General features: G+C 40.0%; 1 protein-coding gene across 3 annotated transcripts in view; it reads right to left on the bottom strand.

Moving 5' to 3' along the window:
* The window catches only part of ABCA5 (ATP binding cassette subfamily A member 5), a 60,350-nt gene extending 53,257 nt beyond the window's left edge, over positions 1-7,093 (bottom strand). Inside the window, exon 1 of one of the 3 annotated variants that reach the window (XM_064495609.1) lies at positions 6,976-7,093. The gene's annotated coding sequence lies outside the window, so the exon portion shown is untranslated. The remainder of the gene's footprint in view (positions 1-6,975) is intronic. The other 2 variants (XM_031468966.2, XM_031468964.2) reach the window with 2 other exon arrangements.
* Between the last annotated feature and the right edge of the window lie 7,941 nt (positions 7,094-15,034).

Here is a 15,034-nt window from a genome sequence, read left to right as displayed (position 1 = left end):
CCATATAAAATTTCCAGAATATATACATCCACAGAAATGGAATGCAGGCTGGAGATTGCCAGAGACTGGGGAGAGAGGAAATAGAGGAGAAAGTACTTAATGAGTAAGGGGCTTTTACTCTGGAGTGATGGGAACAGATTTCACCTCAATATTTTACTTTTGAACTGTATGATCTAAATCACTGCATCACAGGTCCGGTGTCCCACCAGGGTAAGTTTACTCTCTGGGGGTCCCTGGAACCCCTTCTGAGAGTGGACCTCTGTTGGAGCTATCTCAGTTCTTCAAAGAGGTTATATGAAAGGAGAAATCAAAGTAGTCAGTCTCAGCTGTATTCTCCGTGGTCCCTATTCCAATTTGCTTACCCCCATAACCCAGACTCCCCGCATACCAAAAGGTATTGAGAGCTTGGAGGAGACTAAGGTCCCGCTAAGCCTTCTTCCAGAGCAAGTTGTGTTGTCTTGTTTTATAGAAACCTATTTGATGGGAGCCACTAGTGTGGCTCCCCTCCAAAACAAGAACCATCCTTTCCAAGTCGGCTGACCATCTCCACCTAGATAAAAAGCAGGCAACTTTTTAAATGTAGCTTTTCTTACCCCAAAAAAGTAAACATATATAACTAAAGTTCAAGTCAAATAAACATCCTCTTCACATGCACAGAAGAAAGACAAGAGAGATGTATTTTGAATTTTACAATGGCAGAATAAACAACTTTTATTTTCTTTGTGCTTTTTTTCTATATTCTCAAATTTCCCACCAATATGTGTTCCTTATATAGTGGGGGGGGGGAGCAATTATACAATGAGACATACTGTAAAAATATTAAATAAGTAAATTAAAAACAGCAAAAGTAAAGCTGTCAAGAAATGAGGATACATTAAAAATAAATTCTTCCAACAGCCTCATTAACGTTACGTCAGATTTTGTACAGAATTGGTAATTATCTTTAGGCCGATGGAAGAAAGGAAGAAGGAGGGAGGGAGGGAGACAGATCAGATTAACTACAAAACAAACATAGAAACACTAACCAATACAACAGCAAGAATATTCTCAAGCTATCTGCCAAAACACATTGATTTAGTGGGCGCCAATGAATTATTCAAATTGAATGCTGCATGCTTAATTCCTCATTTTCAGAAAATAGGCCCCTTATAAAGTAGCTGATGAACTCACAGTATTTTCCTTCTTTTGAGAACTGCTCCCTGAACTCAAGGTTCAGTCCTCAATAGCCTTGGCTGAAGTCCAGGAACCTCTGCAGCAACCCCACTCCTAGTCAGAGCTTTTTAAGGCAGAACTTACCCCTGCACCGCTACTCACCCGTCATCCCAACAGACACGCAAACCCCTACCGTCGCCACCACTACCACCCCCACCACTACCTCTGAGCTGCTATCAATTCAATTTTCTCCTGGCAGTTTGGAATTTTTTAACTAAGAGACCCAGAACCTGGGAGTCATGGAACCAGCTACATTAATGGAAACATTTAAGAAAATTCATACATTCTTGGGACTAAGCTTTCCCATAAGATTTGGTACCTACTGTGCTGAAAGCTTGATTTTTCTTCCTTGGAATATGCGAAATGCCCTTGTGCACCCAATATATTTTATTTCCACTTCAGCAAGCAGGAATCAGATTCTGTTTCTTGCAATCAAAGGCACTCAACCAATGTAACAGCATAATGTGCTCTTAACTCCATGTTTATAATACTTATAAGGACAACAGTAATTTTCAAAGTGAAGCATGGCAGGAACAAAGAGAAATGCTTACAACCTTCCTGCCTCCACTCTCTACTAAATATAGAATTCCACTGATACTAAAGGGAATGAGTGTGTAGGAGCAGAAAAAGAGCTGAGAACCACTTTAAAGTTTCTAAAATAGTTTTAAAGTAACAGTAACAGGGAAATGTTTCTGCAGAAGATAACATACAATGACTAAGCAAAGAAGTCACTTCAATGTCCACTCAGCCTCAGACTTGTCCATTCTTCCAAAGCACAAAGACCCTTCATAAGCGAAAGGTGCTTTCATGCTGTTTTCCTTTTGCCCCTGACCTCTCTCTATTCTAGGTAGGCAGTTCTTTGTCATCATTCTCCCTTAGCCAAAAACGTCCTTTGCCACTTTGTGCCCAGGGCTCTCAGGGAGTACTTTCTACACATTGGCTGGAGACTCTCCTCAAACTGAGGTTGAGGTGATCTACCCCTGTCATCCCTCTCCTCCAAAAAACAATCAAAATCAATGCAAACATAAACTGAGTGAACAGTTTACTCAGTATTCATAAAAAGGAGATAACCACATCTGCATTTTATTTTGATACTTTAAAAAGATTTCTATCTGGAATGAAAATAACACCTCATTAAGAAGAGCTGACCTGTCAAGTGAAATTCCAACCTTAGCTCTTCACCTACTTCAGTCTGGAGTAGTGGGGGGTGTGTACTTATATTTGAAGACGCAGTGCCAACCCTTCGTGACTTCCAGCAGCCTGGCATTATTCTCCCTGCCCCCAACACACACACTCAAAGGGAACGGTCTACAGTAAACCCAATCAGCATCTTCAAACATGTTAAAAGAAAATGGGATCGGTCAACATTTATGGAAACGCCATATCATGAAGGAGAGGCACCAAAATCAACAAAGATGGGAACCAGGAGCTCCTGAAGTGTAGAGTGGTTAAGGGGCTGACCTCTGGAGCCAAATCAACTAGACAAGAATCCTGCCTCGCCACGTACCGGCTTGGAGACCTTGGGCAAGTTACTTAATTTTTCTGTGCTCATCTGTAAATGGAGTAATGACAGTACTCACATCTTTGGGCTGTTAGAATGACCAAAAGAATAAACACACATAAAGCTGAAAATGGAGCCTGGTACATGACAGGTAATTATACCTGTTGATCAGCACTGTCTATAAAAGCAGTATAATGAATATTCTCAAAGGGATATCAGAGAATTTCATATTCATGAAAGCAATTAAGAGAATACTGCTGGAGGACTTGGAAATGAAGCCGACAAATGGAAATAAAATTCTCACTAGAGAGGGTGAAAGGCATCTGAAGGCAAGTTACTGAGTTAGAATGAAGACTGAGTCAAGGAAATTCCCCAGAATGGATGGCAAAAGGACAAAGAGAAGAAAATGACGAATGGAAAATATGCAATCTGTAATGAAACATGCAGATGAATCAGTATTATGAGTGACCTGAACAAACTGATGTTTCTAATATTCGTAAGTTCTAGTCTAATCATGTGAAAACTGTTAAATTTCAATAACTTTGAAATTCTATCTATTAAGTTATTAAAGCAAAACATCTTAAAGAAAACTCAATTGACAGCTTGTTTTCTTCAAGATATGAAACACCTGATTTGGCTGTTTGACAAATAAAGTGAAACATTCCCTTGACACTGATTCTTCATTAACATTTAGTTTAATGTTCATCTAAACAGTAACTTCAAAGCTGTAGTCAGGTTTTCGTTAACTGACACGGTGAACCCTCAGCACCCACACCCCACAGTGTCTAAGCGGGTGCAATCTGAAAAGGGTTATGGGGAATGAATTAAGTGAGGACCGCTCTGCATAATAATAGGAAGGACTAACTCTACTGTAAAAGATTCTTTGCAAACTGCAGGAGCTTAGGAAAATATTGTGCTGCTTCTTCAAGTGTTGAGACCACACTGTCTCTGGCGAGAAGACAGAAGATAAAAGAAAGATTAACTCATACCGGTAAGGTGATCACAAAGTCCCCTCTGCTCACCCCCACCCACCGCTGTCTTGCAGGGTTTGGAAGGGGGAAACGGATGGAGGATGGATGTGAGAAGACAGCACTTTCTACACTGAAGAACTCGGCCAAAGACAAAGATAATGAGACTGTCTGAGCTGAGACCAACCCCTAAGGGTAGGGCAATGAGGCTTACTGGAAGAAAGGTGGGGCTGCTCCCCTCTGCAGAGGTGACATGAAAGTAGTTCTTCTGACGGAAGTGTAGAGCTGAAAACAGGACCACAAAGTTAGAAATGATGTATGGCCAGCAAGGCGACATCTGTAAAGAGTTTAACTTGTCCTGTGCCTTTTCCTGAACCATAAGAAAACCCACATTGAGCACAGAGCTCTAAATTTCCTCTTTCTATACCAGACTTCCCTTAATTATCCCAAACCTTGGAGCCTTATGTGGTGGCATCCAAAAGGGTAAAAGGAAAAGGCAGTAAAGGATGCCCAGCCTGCCTCACATTTAACATTGGCTGTGCCAGTATCGAGGAGTTCACTCACTCGTGGTAGAGCTCACACAGGCACTGGAAATGCAGAGGAACATACAACACTGAAAAGAAAGCAGCTTTCTGAGTAAACAACATATGGAAGACCTTCTCTTTTGCAACGTATATTAGAAGATGATCCTTGAAAGCAGAAGTTAACAACTGAAGTACAATAAAACTTCTACTGGCATATTTTTTAACAAATTGTACATTTTGGAAAACCTGTAATACTTGATAAAGTTCCAACTCAAAGTCTTATCAATGCAGTACCTTTATGACTCTTTAACCAAGCCAACTCTTAACTGCTAAAGAACTATGACACAGAAATAAGGGTACAAAACTATTTTTAAACCTCTTTTAAAGTCACTGTCCATTGCTCCACAGCATACTGGGGAATAAGTTACATTTGTTATAGAGATTTAAATAATGATGAGATACATTTTAAACACCTAATATCACTAAAGGAATAATCATGTATTTAAGTTTCTTTTGGAGGATGGAGAGAATGAAAAGTGCCCAATGAACTGAGAAGGCATCATGAAACCGAAAAGCGAACTGAGGCAAAAGAGGCTCTTGATGACTCTAAAGACAGGCTGGAAAGTGGGTGTGAAATACCTGTGCAAAGTTAGATTAGACACCTGTATTTTGTGTACCCATATTTCCCTGTCTGCGCTTTTCATACCTAAGAATAACTGTTTTAATTGCCTGGCAATCACATATTTCACTAATCCATTCACTCTCCTAATCCCAAACCTCCAAAGCTTCCACTCACAGCATCACCATCAGATCATATATAAGCTTGATTCCTACTTCACTGAGAAAACTGAAGCCATGAGAAGACACTTCCAAAATGCCCCACCACCCCTTCTATCCACCTACCTACAGCTATGCCTGCAGTAACATTTAGACCTTTCAACAATGTGCCATTTCAGCCTAAACTGAAGACTCTTTCTCCATCAGAACTCTAAGCGATAAAAGCTTAAATGGAATCTGGCATTGACGACACCTTAAAGATTTATTTTTTGGAAGAAGAGGTTAAGAACTTATTTGGCAAGTGATGTGAAAGAAACTCCTCCTCTGCTACATCACTGGCTTCACAACTAATAAAAGCACTATTAAAATCAAGACTTTTAACTTACTAGGGGATAAACTATAAATGTTCTCTTCTCTAGTGTTTCAAAACCTGCTGAAGGTAGTGTAATAATCAAACAAAATAATAATCATCAATATGATTTAACCTAAATTTTTATGACAGTATTTCTCACTGAATAGGAAAATAATGCAATAATACCCATGTGACAAGTTATCCAATACCTTTTCTCAAATATAACAGGTTCCTAAACACTTATGCTTAAAATTATTTTAACCCAATTAATTCATACACTAGTAAAAATTACAATTTATGAGAAAACTACAAAATTCTTTTATAAAATCATCCTCTCAAACTCAAGGTCAGAGATTATAAATTGTATTCATTTTGGTACCCGAGGAACATAGTTTAGTATCTGGAATACAAAACACACTCAAAGAAACCTGTAATGTATCAATAAATTTGCTTTTACCCTAAATATAAGATTTCCCTACACTAAATCTTGTTTGAAGGAAAATACTCACACAGCACATATTCAAGGATTAACGCTTTATTAGTTTACTTTTAACCCATACACCCCAGAAGCTCTAACTGCTCTAATAATGTTCTGTTGTATAGAGTCTTCCCTAAAAATGTGTAATATCACTATCTGGGAAGAAACAAAATATAGTGGATAAAGCACCAGAATTTAGAGTCTGGCATCCCTGGGTTGGACTCTCAGCTCTACCTTCTTCCTAGTTGGGACCTTCATAAATGACTTAACCTCACTACCCAACTAGAATAAAACCCCTCCAACTTCAACAGGATGCTGTCAGGATTAAATGAGATAAAACTGAGCCTGGCTCATGGTTGGGAGTCCAATATATGCTCTTTTTCTCCCCTTCTGTTCCTTCAGCGCGTCCTCGATAGAAAGTAAACGTGATTATCTTTATTTTTTTCAGACATTTATTTAAAAATGTCTATTAAGCCATAGGACCATAGAAGAAACCCTTCTTCACCTATTATCGCCTCAAACCGAGATCGATGCCTCCATCCTACCTAGCTTTCGCATCTGCTGAAATATTTTCACGCTTTGAGCTTTTCTTGACGTTTTAGGCATCAGAGCATTTCCCCCCAAATCGTGTCACGAGCTCTGCGCATTTTCATCTCTCCCAAACTCCTTTTAACTAACACGCAGGGTAATGATGATCAGCACGAAGCCCCCAAGGAATAACCAGTGCTAATGAGCCAGCTGTTAAGAGGGAAATTTACTTCTACAACGTTTTCTCCCTCTCTAACGACGCCCTGATGATGGAAACGACCCCGTCCAACCCAAGGCAGCCCGGCCGTGGTCCCGCGGCCGGACGCCCCTCGGCGCCCCGGGCATCCGCACGCCAACACCCTGAGAGGGGCCAACAGCATCCGCGACAGGACACGCCGCCAACCGCGTTTCCCCCGACCTCGGGGACCTTGTCCTGCCCCAACCTGGTCGCCGGTTTGGCCCCGTTCCGAATCCAGCTGCACCCCACACCCCAGACCCCGGACCTCTCCTGCTGCCCCTCTTTCGCCGGCCCCTCGGCGGGCCCCGCCGGCCTCCCCTGCTCGACCCCTCACTCCCGCAGCGGTGGCAGCACGCCGGCGAGCCTCAAACGCCGCAGCCCTCGGTGCCCTCCCCACCTCAGGGCCGGAGCCGCAGCGCCGTCAGGCCGAGACGCTCAGAGCCTGTGGGGACCATACGCATGACGGAGCTCGGAAATGTGTACGGGAGCGCGGCCGAGTGCGCGCGCCCCCGGCGCCGCGGGCCGGCAGTGCGCCCGCGAGGGGAGGGCGCGGCGCCGGAAGCGACACTCCGCCCCCTGCTGGACGCACCTGAGGGCGGGGCTCCCAGGGTACGGAATCCGCGGACGCGCGCGCTCTCGCCGCTCGGCCCCGCGCGGACGCGGGGAGTGCCCCTGGGGGCGGGGCTCTGAGGGGGCGGGGCGAGCGGGGCGCGGTCCCGTGGGCCCGCTTGGCCCTGGAGCCCTGGGAGCGTGGCTTTTTGGCTCAGACCCAGGGCCCTCTGCGGCTTGGGCCTCCTCTGTGGGGACCTCGCCACGCTTCCAGCCTCGAGGCAAAGGAGAAAACAAGGGGCTTGAAGTCAGGGACTCGGGTTTGTCTGCAGTCTCCTAGCGTGTGACCTTCGTCCACTGCCCTCTCCCGTCTGCCTCCCGCGTCACATCTACTTTTAAGAATCCTTTCTTTCCTGTTTCCCGGCTTTTGAACGGTCCTCTCTGAGAACTACATTACGTAGCCCCTCTTCTTCTCGCCGCAGCACGTGGGCTGCAGTGTCCTCATTTTCGTAACTGCTGCCCGGTTCCCCCATCAGACACCGATCTAGGACATCTGGACATTAAGGATGCTTTAGGTTTTGAAGTGTCCTCATGAGAGTCTGGGACACGGCGGATCCTGAATCTTACAAATGGCCTGAGACATATGGCATCTGTGGGAGATTCCATACCGCAGTTATTTGTTTTAATAATGTAAACTGGTGTTTTGAGTTTCATTGTCCAAAGTGACCTAAATGGTAGTAAAAAGTTATTGTAAAGGAAAGAAAAGCTCACAATTGATTTTGCTCACAACAGATTTCTGTATGGCCACATTTCTTTGTACAGTTTTTTTTTACTTTTGGGGGAATTTTAACTATTTAAAGACTATTTTAAAAATTCTGTCTACCCTGTATAGTATACACCGTGTATATATTTTACTTAGCTTTTCTACTTCTTAAATTTAAACCAGATCTCCGTAACAGTCACTCTGCTAAGTTCTACAAATAAAAAAATCAAGGAAACAAGTTCTATTTCTCCTATCGAATACGGATTAAATAGGAAAATCAAAAAGCTTTAGCAGAATCCATTGGCAGTGAGGATCTGGGCAAAGGGAGATGGAATGTCCTAGTAACTACACCAGAAAACTGAAGAAGTCAAGTGGTGAAAACTATACCTGATATATTTTTCTGTTTTGAAATACCCAAGACATTTTTAGTTAACACATTTAGAAGACTGCATTCTTGATGGCCTAGGATTTGTGGGCAAGTAAGTGAATGGAAGTAAAAAATAAATCTGCTTGTAAAAATGTGTTGCTGAAATAATACATTCGCCCCAATTCTCCAACTATACTTTTCACTGGTAGCCTCCACCTGCTTTAACTTCAGAAGTATACGCATCATTTCCATCACAATTCTAGGCATTTGTTTCCTGAGTTTCTTATCTTTGCAATGTTCTCGGTCATTCAGTCTGCTTTTACTTCTATTCTTGCTTCAAGATAACATGACCAAAATGCATAAAACCCTCATCAACGCAAACAAAATGATCTCACTTTCTTCTCAGCTACACAGATGCTACCATCTTGTTCACATCATTTTGCTTATGGATTGTCTCACCTTCAATTCAATGTAAGTAGTCTGAGATTAAGAGCTTTTTCTTATATCAGTTCAAATTTCCAGGTGTGATGCATCGTGATGGTGTGCAGTAAATGTTGTGGAAAACACTGCTGATGAGAAAACACATGTACAACAGTATGCAAACACTGTTGTCACTATTATCCCCACAAAAACGTCACCAATCACTCCTCAAAATCTACCTAATAAAAGAAAAAAAAGATATTAAATTCTTCATATGGATGGATGACAAAGTTACGGCTAGAATATAGTTCGTAGAATAATGTAACAGAGAGAATACTAAAGAAGATCATGTTAAATAAAAAGACTACTGCAAAGTAATGTATTGGCCCTGCCATATTTGACTGTCTCTTTGAGCCAGCTACTTCTCAGACTGCATGTACCTTGTAAACAATTTAGCCGCAGCATCTCAATCTAAATTTCCATAGTTACCAGGTCTCAGTACTAAATAAAGCAGCTGTAGGGAAGATGTTCCTTTCCAAGCTTCTGTATCTAGGAAATAGCAAACAAGCCGTACTGCTTGGTTGTCATGGTGGCAACCCAAATCCCCATATCTCATTAACAGATTCCTAGACAAATGAATCACATGGGAATACATAGATCATAGAAGTCGTAGATTGAGATGTAACAAGTCGCCTAGTTGAACAAAATAAATGAGGACAAACCAGAATTTTGACAATATTTAATGCAGGGAAAGAGAATTCAGCTTGCTTGCTATTCTAAACGTAAACCTACATCCTAACCTCCTGCTGGTGAACAATGGATTCTATTTGTGTTGCTTTTTTACTTGCTAAAGACCAACGCCTTACTTAATGGCTTTCTTATGCTATTTTATCCAAAATTAAGAGCAAAACTGCTAAGTTGTTAAGGCATTTTTTTCTTTTCTTTTTTTCACTGAAGTATAGTCGATTTGCAATTTTGTGTTAATTTCTGGTGCACAGCTTAGTGATTCAGTTGTGTGTGTGTATATATATGTGTATGTATGTATTTTTTTCTTATTCTTTTTCCTTATAGGTTATTACAAGCTATTGCATCTAGTTCCCTGTGCTATACAATTGGACTTTGTTGTTTACCTATTTTGTAAATAGTAGTTAGTATCTGCAAATCCTGAATTTGCAATTTCCCAGTTTATCCTTCCCCACCCCCTTCCCCCACCTGGTAACCATAAGTTTGTTTTCCATGTCTATGAGCCTGTATCTGTTATGTTAATAAGTTCAGTTGTCTCAATTTTCTTAGATTCCACATATAATGATATCATATTGTATTTTTGTTTCTCCTCCTGACTTACTTCACTTAGTTTAATGATTTCCAGGTTCATCCATGTTGCTGCAAATGGCCATAGTTTATTCTATTTTATGGCTGAGTAGTATTCCATTGTATACCCGAACTTTGCAGGTGAACAAAAAAATGTCAAGAAACCAACAATTCTTCTGAAACCAAAAAATAATAATAATAATTAGAGAACATTTAATGGACAATAATATCTGTTCCATTGTTAAACTCTGTGGTGCAAACTATATAGTATTATAGAAAAAACATTGCAGGCTAGAGTTACTTGGCATCTTCAAGAGGAAAAAGATGGGGAGATTGCTTTAACCAGAGTGGAGACTGTATTAGAGGACACAGAGAAATAAGCCTGCATAGACTTTTATAAACACAAAATCATCAGTTTACTGAAAAGAATAATCTATAGGCTAAAAAGAGGGCTGACTCAATTGTATATTCTTTCCCTCTTCAGTATGGAAAAGGGACTTGAATGTGGTAAAGGTGAAACAACATAAGAGAACTGAAACTTGAGATGATTGAGGAGACAGAAAGAGAACACCCATCTATTTCAAATAAGTTCATGTTTCCAGGAACAAATTACACCCCGCAGCTGTTTATGGGTAACCTAAGACCTATGGAGTTGCTGATAAGATCAGAGAAACTGTAAAAAATGAAAGAGACAATAGGTCACCGGCTTTAAAAAAAAAGAAAATTGGTTAAAAGACACTGAAAACTTTGGAACAGGAAAGTAAAATTCCAGAGTACATAATTAAATATATTTTATGAACATTTAGAACAGAGTTTGGTGGTCACAAAGAACCAGAATAACTAAATTATGGATAAGTCATACTACTTTTTTGATTTGATCTTTGAATTTAAAATAGGAATTATATCAGCATGATATAAGTTAATTTCAGCAAAGCCTTTAATCTAGTCTTTCATGACATTTGTGAATGAGACTCTAAAGTAAGGGCTTGACATAATTACAATTAAACAAACTTAAAGTTAGATAACTGTAGCCAAATTTTTGTTTATAATTTTTCATAACTTACATAGGTTAGGATATAGAAATCATTTTCTGGTCAAATCAGAGTATGAAACAACACCTATATAGCACAGAAAATATGATTGAAGACAGAACCGGAAAACAAATTTATTTTAACAATTTGAACTCTGATCTAAAACCTAAAAGATAAAATTTAACAGAAATGTGTAACAACCCCTACATTTCTTCAAGTTGAAAAAAAAAAAAAAAAACCTGCAGAAATACGAAACAGGATAGTCTGGTGTAGCCATGTAAAAACCATCCAGAGGTTTTAGCCAAGATCAATGGGAGTTAACAGCGTACAGCAGGTAGCTTGCAGTGATACCTCTAACACTTCCATTTTGAAAATACTATGGGCACAAGCAGCTACCCGCTCCTTTCATTTGGGGATCTCTTTGCGAGCATTCCCCTTAGAATTCACTATTCCTCTCGAACAGGCAGAGTAATGCCCCCGTCCACCCAAAGATGTCCACATCCTGATCCCTGGAACCTGTGAATATGTTACTTCACACAGAAAAAGAGGATTAAGTTTGCTAATCAGCCGGCCTTAAAATAGGGAGATTATCCTGGATTATCCGGGTGGACCCAGTGTAATCACCAGGATCCTTAAAAGCAGAAGAGGAAGAGGACTTCAGCAGGTTGTGATATGAGGACTTAACCCACCCTGGCTGACTGTGAAGATGGAGGAAGGAATGGGTAAGAAAGGAAACACATTCTTCCCTAGAGCCTTCGGAAAGCAGCCCTGCCATCCCCTGGTGTTATCCCGGCGTGCACTGTGTGTTGGCCTTCTAACCTACAGAACTGTGACACATTTGTGTTGTTTTAAGTCACTGCGTTTGTGGTAATTTGTTACAGCAGCAATAGAAAGATAATACACTCCTTAAAACTTATTTCCAGTCTCTGCGAGGCAGCCCTGTAATCATTTAGCATCCAAATGTCTTTCTTCTCTCCCTCTCGGTGACCCACACGGGGACACAGAAGGGACAACGAACTATTTATTATTCAGTGTGGATTCAGCAACTGAATAACTGATGTGACTCCATAATCACGGACGCATATTAGCCTCTGTCATCACTAGTTTTATAACTTGTAAAAAAGAATTTTAAAGTACCTGCCTTCTTGCACTCTCTGAGTTGCTTCAAGGAGTTTATGACCTGAGGTGTGTCAAAGAACAAAAGCCAATTATTAAACACATAATATGTGCTAAACACTGGTCTATGTGTGTTATCTGTAGTCATTTTTATTTAATCTCTACAATAACAATATGAGCTATGCTCCTCTGTTTTTAAAACATTTCATGTTTAATTGTTTAAAATACTTAAGTATTTAGTATTTTAAATAGTATTTTAAAAAAATACTATTTTTCCCTCCACCAAGATAGACAGAAGTACTCTGAAAATTATAAAGCCACAGAGATTACGAGTAAATGGGCATCATGTGCAGAATCAACATACAATGAAGAAAAAAAGGTCTTTTCTACTAATAATTTTCCTGAAAATATTTTCTTTTCTAATTTAAGCTTTGCTGACATTAACTTTCAATATTGGGGGCCCTCGAACATTTCCATCACAGTTATTCTCTTCATTAACCTGTCCATTTATTTTGCAAATAATATTTGTGCCTATTGTATGTCAGGTAATATCCTAAGCCTTAGGGATAGAATAGTAAATGAAGCAGGCATGGTACCAGCTGTTAAAGAGTTTAAACTGTAATGAGGTCTGTAGATAAAACCGTGAGTGACAGTGGAGTGTGGTAATAGCGTCGGGGAGAGAGCAGCCAGTAGGAGGACATACGTGCTTCATCTAATACATACCTGAGAGGTCAAGGAACATTGTCAAGAGGAAGTCACGTCTATATTAAGATCTGAAAGCAACGTAGGAGTTCGGCACAGGAGGGAGGAGAGAATACTCCGATAGAATACTGTTTGTTACCTTCAGCATTTCAGACTCATCCTCATTTACACCGACTTTCCTTTTCTTGACTCTCTACAAACCCAACTGGATCCTGCTTTAAAGTTCACTCCAAAGTCCAAAGTAACGTTAAGTCCCTGACGTGAAATTTTCAAATGTTTGATATTGAAGCCCATTATCTATAGCCCGTTTTTGCCTGATCCCGTATTCTCTGAAATCAACGATCAAGCAGACTTGTTTGAGACTACTTCATTTCCCCATCCCATCGGAAGATGGCCCACTTTCATTAGCAATCATGATATAAACAAGTGGAAATTAAACAGATGTTTTCTGTATAGATTTTCATTCCTGTGGTTACCTTTTTCGCCACTAGATGGTACTTGTATGTTGACAGATAAGAATGCTGATTCAGTTTGCCTATTGAGAAACTAGTGAAACTAGGCAATCAGAAGATCACAGCACTGAGGAGAGAAGACTGTCCAAACTGAATTTTAAGTGATCCTGGTTCTTAAATTTATCCTTAAAAAAGTAAAACCCAACATCTTCCTTTCCTTTCAGATAAATAAGACAGTAAGAAATTTTAAATTAACGTTAAATACCTGCCTGTCTCCTTCCACCTTATCCCGACTCATGCTTTGTCTTCATTCCTTTTATTTTTACATTCTGATAATACTGTCTTCTGACACCCTAACCTGGCAAATTGGACTACCTGCTGTTCCCTGTGTGTGCCCTCCACTCTCGCACCTCCTCTTCTAAACTTACGCTCTTCCCTCAACCTGGAAGAGACACTTCCTGTCTTCCGAAACTTCCCCCTCCATTATTACTTTTAGAAATCCTATTCTTCAAAGCACATTTCAACTAGCACTTCTTCCATGAAAATTTTCCTGTTATTGCCACAAGAAAATGCCTTATTTTGATTCCCCTTTCATTCTTTGATTAGCTTTATGACTTTGTTTAGTAAGTGTGACATGTATTATTGCAAAGCTGCATGCATATTGATAGCACTTAAAGATTTTCTGCCTGCCTCTTGAGTGCAGAGGTATTTTAGTCTTCTTTATATTTCCTGAAATATTTAGCACAATATTATTTATTGAGTTGATTTGAACAATAATATCTATAAGTTTTATTGTCAAAAACTCTAAGAATCAAAAATGAGATGATGATTCTTAGGGACAGGATCTTGAACAATCTGGATGAAGTTCATTAGCAAGATTCGTGGGACCAGATCATCTTTCTACCTAGAAATGACAGTCATGGCGTGAGATTCCAAAGTTTTAGAAATGATGGATACAGTGTAACTATTTTAAAATAAAAAGCTGAGCTCAAAGTAGAGAAAACAAAAGCTTCAGAGGACAGAAATAAAGAAGAGATTCAAAGTCACAGGTAAGGTTCAGGAATTGCGGTTTTAACCCCGTGTCAGAGCAGCCCTAGAGCCACTGAATGAGAAGCTGGAACTGAAATCCCTGTATAAATTAGGACCCTAAAGAGGTTTTCACCTTTTGAAGGCCAAGGAAATTGCCAAGTTTATCCTGTACCCAGTTGTCTCAGTTGGCTAAAGGTGGAAGGTGATGGTTCCCATGAAAATTGAAAGTCCTATTCTATGGAAGTACAGTTTTACATTATCATTTGAAAACAGAATCCCAAGCCTAGAAGCAGAGAAACTGTTAGGTCCCCAAAAAAGCAAATAAAAAAACCCTCAGTGAGGACACTTGTACAACTCAGGGCACAGAAGAATCCCACAAAAGGAACAATGTTCACTGAAAATGAACTCTCAGTAAAATCCCCATGCCATACAAGGGAACCACCTACCACAAGTGAGAGTCAGCAGATACACTGAATTGAAAAAACAAAATCTGTGCCTTTAATTAATAAAACAACCTGAAAGTGACTACAAAGAATGAAGCAGTTAAAACACAAAGGAAACACTATAAAATAAAAATGAAATAAAAGAACAAGATGAAAACCAGAAATATGTGAAAAAGAATAGAACTCTTTTGTTTCATTAATTCTTTTAACAAATAGTTATTGAACAGCCACAAAGTCTCAGCCCTGTTCTAGGTGCTAGAGATAAAATGGTGA

Source organism: Camelus dromedarius, chromosome 16 (genome assembly GCF_036321535.1).
Source record: "Camelus dromedarius isolate mCamDro1 chromosome 16, mCamDro1.pat, whole genome shotgun sequence".
Lineage (NCBI taxonomy): Eukaryota > Metazoa > Chordata > Mammalia > Artiodactyla > Camelidae > Camelus > Camelus dromedarius.
Note: the sequence above shows the minus strand (reverse complement) of the source record. Positions and strands in the feature narration are given on the sequence as shown.